Source organism: Zalophus californianus, chromosome 3 (assembly GCF_009762305.2).
Source record: "Zalophus californianus isolate mZalCal1 chromosome 3, mZalCal1.pri.v2, whole genome shotgun sequence".
NCBI classification, from domain to species: Eukaryota; Metazoa; Chordata; class Mammalia; order Carnivora; family Otariidae; genus Zalophus; species Zalophus californianus.
Genome location: NC_045597.1, coordinates 164,719,406 through 164,736,411, shown reverse-complemented (window position 1 = coordinate 164,736,411; position 17,006 = coordinate 164,719,406). Strand labels below are relative to the sequence as shown.

Below are 17,006 nucleotides of genomic sequence, written 5' to 3'. Positions count from 1 at the left end.
GCTTCTGTGTACATGCCATATGTCACAACTTGCATCATCGATAACAGAGTATCATAGAAGGAAAATACAGACTCAGGCCAGGCTTCCAAAGACATAGAACAGCAAGCACATTCTGGAGCCCTTATTCCATAAAGGGGAAAAAAAATGACATTTAGTTTCTTTATGAGAAATTAATTTATTTTTATTTTTAGTTTTTAGTTTTGGATTGGGAGATTTCTGCAGATAATATAAAGACAATGGATTACAGTTATTTTCACTGGGATCTTAGGAAGTCACAGAATAAGATATCTAGCCACTACAGTAAAAGTATAAAACTGTTCTATCTAACACCCACCATTCTGAGTACGTGTGTCATTATTTAGGGCACAACAATTCTTTTAGTAAAGATAATATAGTTTTCTTCCCAACTCAAGAATTCTAAAAGCAGAGATTATGTCTCCAACACCTTCATTTTCTCTAGAAGACCCAATAAATGTTCTTTCACTTTGAGGCACAGAACTCTGAAGGGCAGAGTCGTGTTTATTAAATTATGCTATAATGTAGTAAAGGTACTACCACAGACTCAAGAAAGTAGTATTTTTGTGGGGGCTGGAGGAGGGGCTAATTTGTTTGTTGGTGAAGGCTTTAAAAAAAGGAAATGATGAAAATATAGCCATTTTAACCCTATCCTTCATCTGATGTTTGAGTTGTACCTAATGAGACTCCAGCTGGAAACCAATCCCCTTTAGAACACTATCCATGATAAATAATCCTAAATTCCAAATAGAGATTGAGAAATCTCTATGGGTAGCAACCATTTTAAATTCACAGTACATGTTATGTTTACTATTGTAATGAGAATGTTCTTACCATATATGTAATATGCCCTTTATATATGTAGATGAAGGCATATAATTTGCATTTTATCTTAATTAAATCAATTATACTATTAAAATTAATTTTCAGATAAAACTGACTTCAAAATAAGAAGTCATTTATGTTCTGTAGAGTATGAAAAATCCATCAAAATTAAAATGTGGATCTATCTTCCCTATCCCCACTACGATAAGCAAATTGGGGAGAAAGGAAACCTATCCACAGTTAATTAATGGGGAAAAGTGTATCAGTCAGTTGCTGTCACAAAAATGTTGCATAACAAACCATGCCAAATTGGGATACGAGCAATAAGGCTCACATATCTGCAGGTTGACTGGGGTTTGCATGACCAAGGCTGGACTCAAGTAAGCTTGCCTTCAAAGTGTGGGGCACATACATGTCTGCTCCATGTATCTAGCATCTTCCTTACACCACTGGATATCTGAAATATGTTTCTTACATGCTGAAAGACAGGAATGCAAATATGAAAGTATCTTTAAAGCCTTTGCTCACAAAACATCCACTAACATCTAATTGGCCAAATGAATTTGCATGGCCAAGTCCACAGTGTGCGCTTGGAAAAGAACTATCCACATACACATAATGAGATATGACAAGAGGATGGATATATAATGCTACTATTTGGAAGTGAATTGAGATCGATCAATAATCCCATCCTCCAACGGAGTGATATATATATATATATTTTTTTCCATATATGGGAGATACCAAGGGTTAATAATATATCATAGGGTTTTTATTTCTTTTAATCATATCTTTCCTTTCCTTTGGTATCACATTTTCTACTGACACATATATTCATCCATCGTTATCATCTGAATGTTGGTGTCCCCCCAAATTCATATGTAGAAATCTTAATCCCCGTGGTGATGGCATTCAGAGGTGGGGCCTTTGGAAGGCAATTATGTCATGGGGGTGGAATCCTCATGAATGGGATTTATGCCTTTATAAAGAGCTCCCTAGACATTGTCATCATATGAGGATACAATGAGAAATCTGTGATGCAGAAGACAGCCCTTACTTGGTCATGCTGGCACCCTGATCTTGGGCTTGCAGCCTCTAGAGCTGTGAAAAATAAGTTCCCCTTGTTTATAAGCCACCCAACCTGCAGTATTGTTACAACAGCCCAAATGGACTAAGACACCATCCTATAGTCTGTACTTGAGAGTGGCTTCTATGTCTGTGTGATTTTCCCAAGGTAGAGGAAGTCAGTAGCCTAGATCTGGGAAGATTCCTGCCCCTGCATCCCTGCATTGTTCCTGTCAGGTTCTTAAAAGGGGCTCTTCAGGTGGCTCCAGAGTCCTAAATAAGTGGCTTAGGTTACTGAATATGGCCTTTCACTTTATGTTATGCTTCTTCAGTATTTATCTTCCAAATGATCCTCTCCCTTGCTGTTTTTATATATGTGAAAGCAGGACAAGGGTAAGGGAGCAATTTCTTGCAGCAATTTAATTCCTGTAAATTCAGTGTGTAATTACAAGAAGTTTAAAAGTTCAGCACACTTCCAATCAGTGTTTCCCTAGATGTAGGTTGAGCAGGATTTCTTTCTTCCCTGAACTGATGGATCTTCATTTTCCAACAAAGTCAAGTATGCATCAAAGACTAAACAAGGACTATCTCATGCCTAAGGAATTTTTTTTTAATTAATCCAACACAACTCCATTTTTACTTGCTGATACATGAAAAAGGAAGACTCATCTCTAAGTACAGTGAGTGAATGAATCACTTTAGTCAAGCATTTTCCTGACAATACAAACCTACAAATTTTATGATACTGAAGTCAAGCATAAGAAAAAAAAAAGCTTTATTTTACATGTATGTGTGTATATATCAAATACAGAAACTATTTTCACCTCAAAAGAAATTTTGCAGTGAAGGTATAATGGAGTAAGAGACTCTTTGCTTAATATCTCCAAATATCCTGATTTTGTGTCTCAGCATATAAGCCACTTGTTCCTTTCCTGATTTTACCAGTGAGAAAACAATTTGCCCTCCTCTGAACTCCGTTTTATTTTCTTTTTCCCATTCTTATGATTCTCATCACTTCCTATTCCTCCTAAGAGCACTGCTGATAAGTGCTGGATCAGTTAATTCTCCCATTGTAGTTCAATATGGACCACAGTTAATTAATATTAAAAAATTATTTTAAAAGCTGCTAATTAAGTTCCACTATCACCATGACCACCGTCATCAAATGGGATTTTGGGTAGTGGATTTGGGATACATACAGCAACAAATTCCCCTTCCTTATTTTCTACAATGCTAATAAGCTTAATCATGACCTATTGCCATACTGATGCCTATGAAGGGCTGAGCTATGCAAGAAAATAGCTCACAAATGCTTCTAAGAACTCACATTTATTTTGGCTCATCTGATCACCATATCCGCTCTTGAGTTTTGATATGGGGTGGAGTAAATCTGTCATTCACTTCTACTTTATTATGACAGCTGGTGTTACTTGGCAACTACTCTGTTCAAATTAACCCCCCCAAAAGCAATTTTTCACATTTAAAACAAAGATCGTGTCTCTATCAACTCCTAAACAATTGGGTGAGAAGTTTAAATTCACTTACTAAGTGACTTCACTTACTCTAAATAAAACTGGAAAGCAAATAAACCAAAAGTTGCTTTGACAGTTTTTGTTTGTTTTACTAAATTGGGCACCATTGTGTACAAACACCAAATCAAACACTCTCAATGTATCCGGTATCTCCCTGTCTTTGACTTTAAAATCCATTGCATATTAGTCATAGGTAACCCAGAATATTTTTTATATGCTATTTGACCCGAAGGAAGAATCAAAGTCATAATTCAAATATGTTAATGACTGCTAGAAGAGACACCTGACCAATTACTTTCTTGTTAAGGCAGTCCTTGATCCTAGGCTTTGTCTCTTGTCGATGTAGAGTTCATCCCATTATTTCAGCCACATCAAAAGTAGGGCATTGGCTAAACAAACATGCATGATTTATAAAGGCAGCCGTATTTTACTGGTAGAAAGCAAGCCGTCTAGTGTTTAATGGGGACCGTATGTTCAGATGCCTCCTCAACTTATTTTTTTTTTTCTGTTACACTAGGGAATGGAAACCCAACCTCCTAAAAAAAACAAGCTGAGAAACATAAAGAATAAAAAAATTCTAGAATTATGAATAAATGCGATTTATTTACTAATATGTTATAACAACAGAATAGGGATATATCAATTTTAACCATTCTTCAGCCTATCAGGACACGTTGTGCTCTGCCTTGATCTCTAACTTCCAACAAAAATATCTGTATTAGCAGAAAATTCAGCTGCAACTTCCTAAAAAAACATGAATGGTGTTCTAAGAACATCGTGTATGAGCGAAAATTCACTTTTTCCCTCCTAGCGGTCTATTCAAATAATCTCCCCACCTTCTCTTAAAGGAAAGCAGATTTGGGAACCTAAAATAAATGGAATGGTCTTCCTTCCACTTTCTTCACTCTCTGGTCTGAGGTAATTAATGTCTACTCAATACCATGCTCAATCATGTTTCCCCTGGGACAGTACTTTCAATTAAACCCTTTATTTCATCCAGGAACGCCTGGTCTCATTGACCACTGTACTTTTTATCTGTGGGTTTATGATAATCTAATGCACATCTCCTCACAGGCAGAATGGCCTTATGAGTCCTTATTGTTCTGATGCCAAAAGAGAAGTGAAAAACAAAATTAGCTCCTGCGGAAGCCAGGAAGGAAACCACATTTGTTTAACACAGCAAGAGGCCTTTCACTACCTGCCCAATGGCCTTGACCATCACACTGCCCTGGCCTCTCAATGTGCTGGCTGCCCTTGTCTGGCTGCTCCAGTCTGATAAGACCTGCCAACTCCCTTGAGAGCTACTGGACGCTGAGGGGTGAGAGGCAAAGCCATCCTCGGGTTACATTTTCAAAGGGTTGTGAAGGAAATCAGACATTTACGTGCTATTGCTGCTATTGCTATTCTTTTCTGTAAGAAACTCTACCTACCTAGGTTAAAGAGGAACCTCTGAACTACTATCTGAGAGCAAATGCTGGGCTTTTCGAAAAGTAAGCTGCTAGCTTGTTTGTAGCTATGTGCCTTTACTTTCATTCCAACTAGGACCCACATGATTTGGTTTCTGTTTCAGAAGTACACAAATTATAGTGACATGTTATTAACTTAACCACTATGAGAAATTACACATATTTTTTTAACAGTCATACTCTGTTATGTAGCTGAAGACAAGGCTCGATCTAGTGTACTTCCATCTCTTCATGATATTGGGAATAAGTCACTGTTATGTATATCCTCAAACACAAGTTCAGCAGCCTTCATCTTTAATTTCCTCGCATGCCAACATAGCACATAAAATTATCAAGTTAATAATTACATTAATATTTATTTATATAATTTATTTACAACTTGTCTCATACCAAAGAGGAATTGAGGTGGCTCGCATTAATAATTACATTGAAAATATCTGCCAAGTTTTCAACAAGTTGCTAGTGCTGACACAGTCCTGTTTTTCAAATTGAAGAATTCAGAACCCAGAGATTTTTTATTGCATTAAGGATGGCCAAAACCTTAATGAATAGTGTTTGCAATTCATTCACTTTTCTTCATGTGTGATGGAAATGAGCTTTAAATAAACTATGACGGTAGGGACAGACGAGACAATTTCTAGTTAAAAAACACGTTACGTTTTTTAAGTTTGTATTTAAAGTTTTTAAGTGTGTATTTAAGTTTGTTTGTAAACCTGCTTCTTATATAACGTGAATTTTTCCTTTCTGTCTGTCAAAAGGAATGCTGATAAATTGTGCCTGGGTTGCAAAGAGCCAACACGGTTTATTCACTGCACAGTATCTCCAGAGCATAACACTATGTAATAATTTACATTCTATCAGATGGGTTATATTTAAAAACATCTTACGGGAAAATGCACTGAAACTTCCAATATTGGAAAGAAGGAATACATTTCCTTCCAAGCTAACTACAGGAGTGAAGTCTCTTATGGTACCCACAGCCATGGTGGCATCAGAAGATTGCAGGAAGGGCTACACCTTTGTGTATTAACCACTATAGCAACAAGAAACACAATGGCAAGGGGTCAAAAAGGTGGCCATGAGGGAGATCTCTGCTGGCAGTATGTTATTCTACATTTACTTAAGAGAAGTCACTCTTTATGTCAAATGCTCCCGAGGCATTCTGAACTGTAGAACAAACAAATGCTCAGAGGCACACTCCCAAAGCCCATTCATATATATAGAGATCATTCATAATTCAGGTGCTATCTGTATTGAGCGTCATGCCAAAATTTGATGCACAGAAATTCAGAGAATAGTATTTTGCTGTAGGAAGCGGTCTAAGAGACCAATTAGTTCAATCTCCTCGTTTTGTAGATAAGGGAACTCTTCTCCCTGTTTACTGTCAATTTTTTTATTTTGATAATTTTAGTATTTATTAGTTTATCACTATCTCCATAATCCAACTCTTATTCCCAAGTCCCCAGTCAAGATTGTGGTTATCTACTGTAGAAAGGTAAATCTACATGGGCTGGGAAGAAAAGTCACACGAAGAGGGCCAGGAGTTTATGTTTAGCAAGAGTGTCATGACTAAAAATATTGCTGAACAACAAAGTTAGGGAAAAGGAGAGGCCTTCTCTACTCTGGCTTCTCTCACACTGTATTTTCATCAAAAAAGAACTCAATAAGCTCTTCATGAATGGAATTAAGAAAGATAAGACCCAAGAAGTTAAATGACTTTTCTAAACTTGAACATCTAGAGTGGCGGTCCTGCGTCAATAATGGGCATCTCACATCCCTGACCAATACTCATTGTGCTATAGAACAGTGTTCTCTTCAGCTTTCCTAACCAAATGTGAGAGATTGTAACAATATTAGCCCCAGTGAGTTATGCCTCCTGGAAGTGTGACTCTGCTGCTCTTCCCAGGCAGTCATGGCATCTATCTACCCATCCCCTGAATCCTAATGGGCGTTGTGACTTCCTTTGACAAAGAGAATGAGGCAGAAGTAACACTGCAACCTGCAAGGCTAGACCTTAAGAGCCCCTGCAACTTCTGTTTTTGTTGTTCTGAAATGTCCTATAAGGAAGCTGGACTAGCTTTCTAGAGGATGAAAAGACACATTAACTAGAATCAAGGTGCCCCACCCAACAGCCAGAACCAAGTGACAGCCATGTAATGAGACCATCTTAAACCTTCCCCGTTTGCAGATGCTCCAGTTGAATGCAAGCCTCAGGAATAAACCTAAACCCAGAACTTAGGGAACTTATGAACACAGACTTTATAAAAGAAGGCGTCAAATGGATCTTAAATTTGATGGATTTCTATATTATCCTTGGAAATAGTCTGGTTACAGGCATACAAATTTTGCTCGCATGATAGCATAAGTAGCCAACAGTATCATCACTATGACCAAAATGTTCCTTTCCTCTACTCCTCCCTTTTCCTCGGTCTTCCTTCCTGCCATTGGCTCATGCTTTTCCATATCCCTGGACTTCCTACTTTCTTTGAATCTATCCATGGCCCAAACAGAATCCCACCTCATTAATGAAATTTTTCATAATTTTAAAGTTCTTATTGATTTCTTCATTTTATATAACTTCTGGTTCACTATTAACCTCTTAGCTTGTTCCTTCAATTTCTGCAACTAAAAAAAATATGTGTACAACTCTTCCCCTCCCAACCACCTTCCCCACAGAAGGTAGTGTGCCATATTCTTGTTTCTCTAATGACACTCAGCACTGTCTTTAAGTTCTTGGAGTTCAGGGATCATGTCTTAATACATTTTAGAGTACACAGTATGTGGCGCAACTCTAGCACAAATAAATGTTTACTAAATATTTGATCAGCTAAACTGGGAATAGGTGTTCAGTATTTGCTGAACAATTGAGTCCTTTCATCATCAATATGGACCCAGAAATAGAGGGCAGTAGAGGGCTGACAATTCTCCTGGCTACCAGTCTCTGAGTATTAAAGAAGAGAAATATTTGGTCTCAGGGAGATGGAATGCAAGCAAGTAATAGGTAAGATGTTTTGGTTGGGTTTTTTTGTGTTTTGCAATTTTGGGGTTTGTTTTTTGTTTTTTGCTTGTTTGTTTCTGTGTGTTTTTCTCCTCCAGTGGGAAGTCAAGGGTCTACAGATGAAATATGTAGCTTCTGGGAAGGAGAGGAGGGAGAAGGTGAGCTCTTTCAAGTTAAGCTGAAAGTCCATAACTCCCCTGCAGGGTGCTAAGGTCAACAGTTCCATATACCAGGAGCCACAGACTCCAATATTTATGAAATAATGACCATCAAGGGGAGGCTTTGTTGTTCTTGGGGATATTTTCTCCATTCTCCTACCATTACCTCCATCTTCATCACCACCTGGCCTTTTAATGTAAGTTAATGTAATGTACCATTATCTTCCTCATCATCACCACTGAGCATTTTAATGTAGAAACATAATGCAGAAATATATTCCGTAATAGAAAGATACCAAACTGAGTATCATTTGCTTCCAGAAAAGCAGGATGATAGGTCAGAAGAAAGAAGAGAGGAAGGAAAAGGAGAGAATGAGGAAAGGTGGGAAACCTGAAACAACATATCAAGCTGTTAAACAATCCTTCCTTTGGTCGTAAGCCTCTAAGAAGTGCAAAGAATTAATTACGGAAAGACTAGGTGATAAAATTCCTTCACATAACTCAATAAGTGGCCAGGAAACATAATTGAACTCGTTTATAATTGAATATCCTGCCATCAGGGCAGACTTAAAGAAGGGTAAACTTAAAGAGACATAACAATATTAAATGTTCTTTTGTCTTTTTAGTGTTTGTGCTTAAACATTCTTTTTAAAGAGAGACCCGGGATAGTGGTGGGGCTTCATTTAGGCAGCAATAGGAACTGAATAGCATGTGATTTGTACTTGGGCATCTTAATTTAAATAATTATAATATCTTAAAGAAAACCGTATCTTAACTCCTTCAACGTTTTATTACATCTGACAAGTTCAGTACAAGGGCACCTATCTATTTGTGCATTATGCGTCATATGTTCTGCACACTCATTAAAAATAATGAGAACATATTGAAAAGTCATTGCCCAGAGAATCTTTGGGGACGGGGCATGGGAAGAGGTAAGTGGCAACAGATTGTGATTTAAGTGTCTATCTCTGTTTTATCAGCCCTTAGGAGGAAGAGAAAAAAAAAAAGAAGTAGCAATCCTAAGCTGATACTCTTTAATGACAAAGATCACACATTTTCCTGAAAAACAGGCAGATGAAACATGTTCAAACCTCTAAGTACACTTTCAAAATGAGATGGACCGTAGTGGCAGTTTCACAACTATGGTATTTAGCTAACCACGATCAATTAAGGCTATACTTCTCCCTCCGCCCCGCCCTGCCAATCTTTAAATATCCGTTACAAAATGAACGCATTTCCTTATCTTACACCAAATGTACCTTAACAAACGTACTGATCACAGGCAGAGAGGTAATTAAGCAAATCAAGGTCATCCCCCGAGTTCCGTAACCACCTTCTTACCCAGCTGCTCCCTATCAACACCTGGCATGAATTATTGGAAACATTTGGCTAACTGGATAATAAGAAGGATATAATCTCTGGTTGGTTACAATCTTGCTTTTTCTGAGCTGTTTAAACATGTATGTTTAGAAAATTCTTCCTTTTAATCGAACCTCAGAAGCCTAATCATGGCCACAGTGGCCACTAATAAGACATACGTCTTGTACCACAAGAGGAGAGCTGAATCTCATGGCCCTTCATCCTTAACACTGCAGGAGAATGTAAGTAGGCCCCAGTCCTCTGAAATGTCATGAGAGCTTCTTTTCAGCATAGAACACTTCTTCCGCTACCTTCCAATCTCCCAACAAAACCAGTCTTGTGATAAAAGTCATTAAGTATTTTCATTCTGACACCTGGAAGCCATACAACCAGGCAAAATGACCAGCACTTCCTCCATCTGTTTTAATAATGCTGAACCAGAGCATTTATCATCATCTATTTTATCAAGACTAGATTTTGCTGACAAGGGTTCAGTAAAATTCTTTCAGGTATAGGTACTTCCCAGGGAGTAGCAAATGACTAGGTATCCCTCGGCCTTGTGGGTTATTGAATGCATTCAAAAACTTGGCAAAGAAGAAGGACTTAGTCACTTAGACACAGCACAACTGAAAGAAGGTGTGATGTGCAGCCCAATGAGGTAGAAATCTTAAAAAAAAAAATTCTGATTTTGACAAACAATGTAAATTTTGGTAAGGGGAAATGTCTCTGTGTCTCATTTTCCCCATTTTTAAGATAGGAATAGTTAAACACAGCTAAACATAGTTGCTTTGTGACAGTAAATGAGGATCACCTTCTTAGGAGCTTTGAAATCTTTGCCATGAGTTCAACCATAGCAGGGGGGTAGAAAATGGTCCATGTAAGGGGCCAATGGAGCATATCTCACCCTATAGTGTCCCATCTTGGAGAGAGAAAGGAAGGGAGAGGGGACAGAGGTGTAAGTGCCAACAAATACCAATAACCCAATCTTCAAAACTGCCCTAGAAGCACCTCTCTTTGGTATGTGCTTAAATCTACAAGTTACAAGGTGGCATACAACAAATTTTGAGCACAATCAAATCGAGTGTAGGAATTTAAAAGCACAATCGAGTCGGGCCTGAAAAAGTCAAGTACAATTGAGTTTGCCTAAATGAATCAGGAGTAATTGAGTTGAGTAACTGGATTGTGCTCAGCACTGGCCCTTTGCCAAAATGAGAGGCACATGACCAGAGACGCAACTCAATTGGTCTTAAAATTTTCACAGGATATTTCTTCCAGAGCAAAAAATTGTTGCAGAATAGAAAAAGTTGAAAATTTGGTTATTGGAATTAGTCAGATATAGTCACTAAGTTATCCTATAGGCCTTTATGCCCTTTATAACAAAACCACTATTCCAATGGTTCTCAAACTTGAGTAAGCATCAGAACTATCTGGTGGGCTTATTAAAAATATGTCTTTAGCTCTAACCCTAGAGTTTCTGATTCCTCAGGTCTGAAAGGAGCCTGAGAATTTGCACGTGTGGCAAATGGTATTGAGGTAATGGTATTCTGCTGATCTGAGACCACACTTTGAGAACCACTTCAACTGAGATTGAAGCACTTAAAAAAATACTTGAGGTTGGCGGGGTCTTAAGATGGCTGCCGGGCGACTGGCTCCTACAGAAGAAAAGATGTGGAGTGGGCTGCTACCTCCTGGCCTAAATGAAAGTGATATTGAGTTGAATTCTGAAGATGAAGCCCCATTAGAGAACTCTGGACTTAACTTACAGGAAGCTAAAGAAGATGGGGCCATTACAGAAACAGAGATCTCAGATTTCCCTACTGATGGACCAAAGCCTGGAGTAGAAGCAAATGTAAATGCATGTGAAGAATGCCCCTCTGGAATTCCCTTAAATATGTAGCATAAATTTCAAGAATTGCATAAAAAACATTCTGAACAGAAAACCTCAACTTCGGGAATCAGAGGGGAAAAAAGAAAACACCTCAGGAAAGGTAAATTGAAGAATGAAGAAGATTCTCATAGTGAACAGACCTCAAGTGAAACCCAGTGGAAGGAGCTTACTCAATATTTTGGATTCAATGATAGGTTTGACCTGCGCCCCCCCCCCCCCCCCCCGTTAAAAAGAAAAAAAATTGACAAGTCAGGCCTTGAAAAGAGCATAGACCAGGCTGTGGAAGAGTGGAACATTGAGAAGGCTGAGGAACTCAGCAACCAGCTAGCTACTCGAGAGCTTGGTATAAAAATTGCCAAGAGGGTTGCCTGCCACAACTTTGTAAAAGCCAAAAAGGATGCTGAAAATTCACAGGTTGCCCAAAAAAGGAAGAAACTTGCATGGGGGTTTGAAGCAAAGAAGAGATGGGAAACCAAGAGCAACATGGGATATATGTAACTTGCCCAAGTTCCTCAAGACATTTGAGTCTTGACTTGGGTTTTTGCTTGAGTCTCCAACTGCTCAATTTACTGAAAAGATTTACCTGCTTATGTTAGCTATGTCAGGAAACTGACAGAAATCGGAAAAATAAGCATAAAATTTGGGAGTTGATTATTTATATCTTTTCAGTCTTTTTCTAAAAAAAATACTTGAAAATACTTTTAATATTTTAAGAAATAATATTTTAAAATATTAGGCAATGATACTTATTGTCTATGTCTTTACAAGTAAACTGTACAACTAGATTATGCAAATGTATTCCGATAATTTAAACTACCTAAATTGTCATTTATATTCTAGACTTTTGTTTAGGGGGGAAGAGACGGAAGGAAAGGGAGAGAATCTTAAGCAGGCTCCACACCCAGCGTATGAGCCTGACGCGGGACTCAGTCTCCTAACCCTGAGACCATACCCTGAGTGGAAATCAAGAGCTGGCTGCTTAACCCACTGACACACCCAGGCGCCCCTGATTTACATTCTCTCAGTACTATCCCTAACCTCACTGTCTTGTGTAGCGATAACGAGAGATTGCTAATGCTCTGAAGTTTGAGGAAATCTATGCCTATTATTTTTATTTGGTTTAAAGTAATTGTATCAGGAAGGATAATGCATTAGATACAGATTAGACATAGAGGAGGAGCCACAGCACCTTTAGCAATACCCTTTCCAGCCTTCTATATCATCTGCTTTAATAATGTGTAGCTTTCATTTATTCAGTCAACAAATACTTACTGAACATAGAGTGTGCACCAGGCACAGGAAATAACAACAGAAGATAACATTATTTGACACTCACTGTGTAGTAGCATCTATGCTCAGCTAATTCTCACAACCCTACAAGATAGGTGCTGTTATTATCCTCATTTGACAATGAGGAAACTGAGACACAGAGAGGTTGAGTAAGATTGCAAAACAAGGATTCACATTCTATGTGCCCTATTCTAAGTACTTTATACACATCTCTAATGCTGACAGTCTCTTAGGTAGATAATCCTCTGATCCCTGAGTTAGAAGTGAGGAACAGGGCTGGGCGGTGGGGGTGGTGGCTCAGGGAAGTAACTTAATCAAGACCATTCAGCCAATAGGTGGTAGAGCCAGGATTCAGCCCGGGTCTGACTGATCCCAGATCCCAGGCTCCTAATGATTACATTATAGCCAAATACAATAAGCTCTTGGCAGGTATCTGAATGTCTTTTCACCTCTTCCAATTTATTCCAAACAACACTATTTCTCATGTTAGCCGTTGCTCAGTAAGCTGATGAGTTGGGCTGCCTACTATCTCCCTGATGTGTTTTATGTTTTCTAATCTCAGAGTACTTGAAGATGCTGTTTCCTTCCCCCCTGTATCTCTGCATTTTGGAATCCTACTCAATCAAGATCAGGACCTTTCTCAAACACTATCATGATCTTAAAGGTTTTCTTGGTCCCCCCAACTTTGAATCCCCATAACACTTCACTGAATAATTTGACCAACTCATACTCTTCTTTATAGGCCAGAAGCTCCTTGAGGACACGAATACATCTTATTCATCTCTGGAGTTCATGTTGCAGAACCTTGACTAGGATTAGATGAATACCGCTTGAATGGAATTGCACTAAATGGGGAAAAATATGGTAGAGAGAAGGAGAAATGGAGACTATATTTTAGCAAGGATTCCATCTTAAGTCACAAGAACTGTGTTATTTGGAGAATTCATAAAATATAGCTGCGTTTTGATTTCTGAATAATTATTTAAATTCCAAAACGTAACTCCTGCACTTTGGTTTAGGTAGACAAATCATTCTGAAATCATCCTTCAATTTCTGCTACTTATCCACAAATAGCTGCTATAATATTCATTCTTCCTTAAGTACCTTGGTTAATTAAGCATGGAATCATTTGAATCTAATAGCCAAAGGGAATAAAATAATATATCAGTTAAATGAGGTTCATCTAAGATTTCAAACGAAAATTCTTGCATGATTTATGATATTAAATAATTTGACATCTGAAGGTATGAATTTCTCACTTCCTAAGAAGATAAACAGTAAAGGAACAGGAGCCACATGTCATTTGCAAAGGCAGTCACAGGGATTGGTAAATATGGTGGCCCTGGACCACACTAAGCTCAGCAGCTATTCGGGGAGCGTCCACACACGTGTGTGGGGAGCATTTTTTTTTTTTTTCTCCTCAGCGAAAGCAATATTCTTAAGTGAAAGTCACATCAGCATGACAAACATGGCTGGCTAGCTTTTGGATCTCAGTCATGCCAGGCAGCGGCAACTTGCTTGCTTGAAATATATTTAATCCCACTTGCAGAGGCCAGCATTTAATACAGGCAAACTTGGCAGGTAGAAATTATAAATACATTTGAAATGTTCTCAGCTCGCTTTACCCACCAGGGGTTGCTGTGATTTGCAGGATAATTTAAAGATAAGGCAGCAGGTCAGAACATGAAACATTAAAGAGGTTAACAAAGGAATGGCACCATGTTTGTTTCTCCCAGTAAATGAAAAGAAGACATACACACATGTGCGCATGTATATGCACCTACATGACAAACAACAGTCTCTCGCTTGCTCTCACTCTGAAGCTCTCAAAAAAATAAAGGCAGCACCTCAAGAGGAAACCTTTAGTTTTTCATGATCTTTCCTAAACTGACATTTTGCATAAGAACACAAGAATTTGGGGTGCCAGGGATGGGAGAGAAGTCGTAGAGCGTGTCTCTCACAGAACACACGCCGAACAAAGCACTGATTACGGAGCACAGTGTTCATTTCAAGTGCAGACGCAGACGCAGCACTTTCACCTTGGGATTCCATTACCAACACTAACCTCAAAGTCCCTTTTGCAAAAACGTTCCTTATGTGAACACCTCTTTAATAAACTCTCACCCAGTCAGGGGGTGAAGACATCAAAGCGTCTTCCAGCTTGGGATTCTGGAAAGATTGCCTTTGAAACACAGTTCCTTTGGTAAAGATACTAGAAAGAGCTTAAACAGTTGTGATGCTAGTACATGAATTCCTCTCATTTGATGTTCATCCCAGCCTGCCGCCGATGGAACGAAGGTTGGCTAAATGCGTCGCTGCATTTGTGATACTAACCAGTTGCTCAGGAGGAAGGACATGGAAAGAAGTCAGCCCAGCCCTCCCGTGGCAGGTCGGGAGAAATAACCAGGAAATGGGTGCTCAGGCCTCTGCAATGACAGAGGGTCACATCCGAGAGAGACCATCCTATATTGGGACTTCCTGTAAAAGTGCTGACCACATGCTCCCTGGACTCTAAGTGTTAAGACTTTACAAGGAGCGAAGATAAGCAGGAAGTAAGGAAGATTTAACTGTCGGAAACCAGGCAGAGCAGTGCCATTCAGAGAGGATCCAGCTCCTGAAACAGCAAGGCTTGAGAGAAGGGAGAGGACAGTTTCTCAGAACAGGAAAACAATAAACACTGTTTTCTTCAAAGGAGATAGAACAAGACAAAAGCAGGAAGTGGTGTCCTTCCTTCATCCTGCCAGATTTTCAATGGAAGTTAAGTGTGTGCCCCAGTCACGATAAGGTAGGAGAGACCAAAGTGGTGACACCTTCATTTTTTTTGAAAGAAAAATACAGAGATGCGTCACACAGCATACTGTTCTTCTTTCTGTTCTTTCAAATAGTCCCGTGCATGTCACCCTACGAAGTGATTCACAGTGAAACAGTGCTGTGCGTGCCAAACGTGACCTCTCTTTAAACTTCCTGTATGGTTCTTGCCACTTAGCACTCAAGGAAGGCATTTGGGCTGGACAAAGAAGACTATTCCATATTTCTTCAAAACAAGGATTCCAGGTCTACATTAATTCGGTGCTTGTAATCCTCAAAGGCCTTGCTTTGCTGTGGTTACAAAGAATATTCCACATATTTAGATAATTAGAAGTCAAATGTTTTTTAAAGAGTCTAGACTGTTTGCCAGAGAATTCTAGGAGAAGGGATACTAACCACATGACTTCCAAATTTGGTACAAAACTAAAAACAATGAGAACAAATAATTTATTGGCACTCATAATCTCACAGTTGCACAATTAATTTAATATGCTCCCTGGGGGGCTTGGCCTATGATGTCACTTTCTGGGATAGAAACCAAATTTCACTAAATTCTACTAAATGAGAGTGAACTAATACATATAGGCTGCCTGACTTATGGATTTAGTTTCAAACCAAAAAAAATTTTTTCTCTATTTTGTAATTCAGTATTTTGGATACCAGTATGTATTTTAAAATAATAATTAAAAAATGGTCAAAATAATGGTTAGTCGGTCCCAGGCAAGCCTGAATAGATCTATTTTCCCCACAAGGTATCTAAAGTTTAGTATTGTGCTTTTATTGTATTTAATACTACAGAAGTGGCAAGGTACTAGAATGATTATAGCTGACATATATTGAGAACTTATAATTGGCCAGGAACTATGCCAAGAGCTTTGCATATATGATCTCTTTTAATCTTCCAAACAATCTTATGATAAAGATGAGTCAAATGAGCCTTAGAATGATTCTGTGAGCTGCTCTAGATCACACAGAAACATTGTGTGATGTGGAACTTCCAGAGTTGAACTCCAGAGATAATGCACAAAGCGTTAAGAAACTGATGCCTCCAGTTCCTGAGCAATGCAGGACCATTAACAGGTTACTTCACCACACTGAACCTCTTTACTCATCTGCAAATTAGATTTGGACATACTGATTCTTTCAGCTCCCTTTACTTTGAAAATTCTATTTTTACATTCATTAACTTCCAGCTGCAACTGTCTGTGATTGAGAATGCATTCAGAATTTCAACCAGGATAAAGTCACATCCCTCTCCCCCTTACCCGGGAGCAGGGCGGGGGGAGCTTCTAGAACGAAGGAATAGCTGTGAAGTTAAGAATTCTAGAAGACACAGACACAGACACACACACACACACACACACACACACACACAAATTCTAGAAGACACAGGGAAAGGGGTAAAAGGAACTATTAGACGGGAAACTGAGGCCTCATGAGGGTATATGAGTTCTCAGCTGGAGCTCTGTTATTAGGTTCTTTTGTTGGCTAGAATGTTCCTTTCTCTTCCTTTCTTTTTTTTTTTATTAAGATTTTACTTATTTATTTGAGAGAGAGAGAAGAGCACTCATACAAGCCGGGGTGAGGGGGGCGGGCACAGGG

General features: G+C 38.8%; 1 protein-coding gene and 1 pseudogene across 15 annotated transcripts in view; one reads left to right on the top strand and one right to left on the bottom strand.

Moving 5' to 3' along the window:
- Window positions 1-17,006, bottom strand: part of PARD3B (par-3 family cell polarity regulator beta) — a 1,014,396-nt gene that overhangs the window by 428,458 nt on the left and 568,932 nt on the right. The window lies entirely within an intron of this gene.
- On the top strand, window positions 11,070-11,804 carry LOC113919674 (annotated as a pseudogene).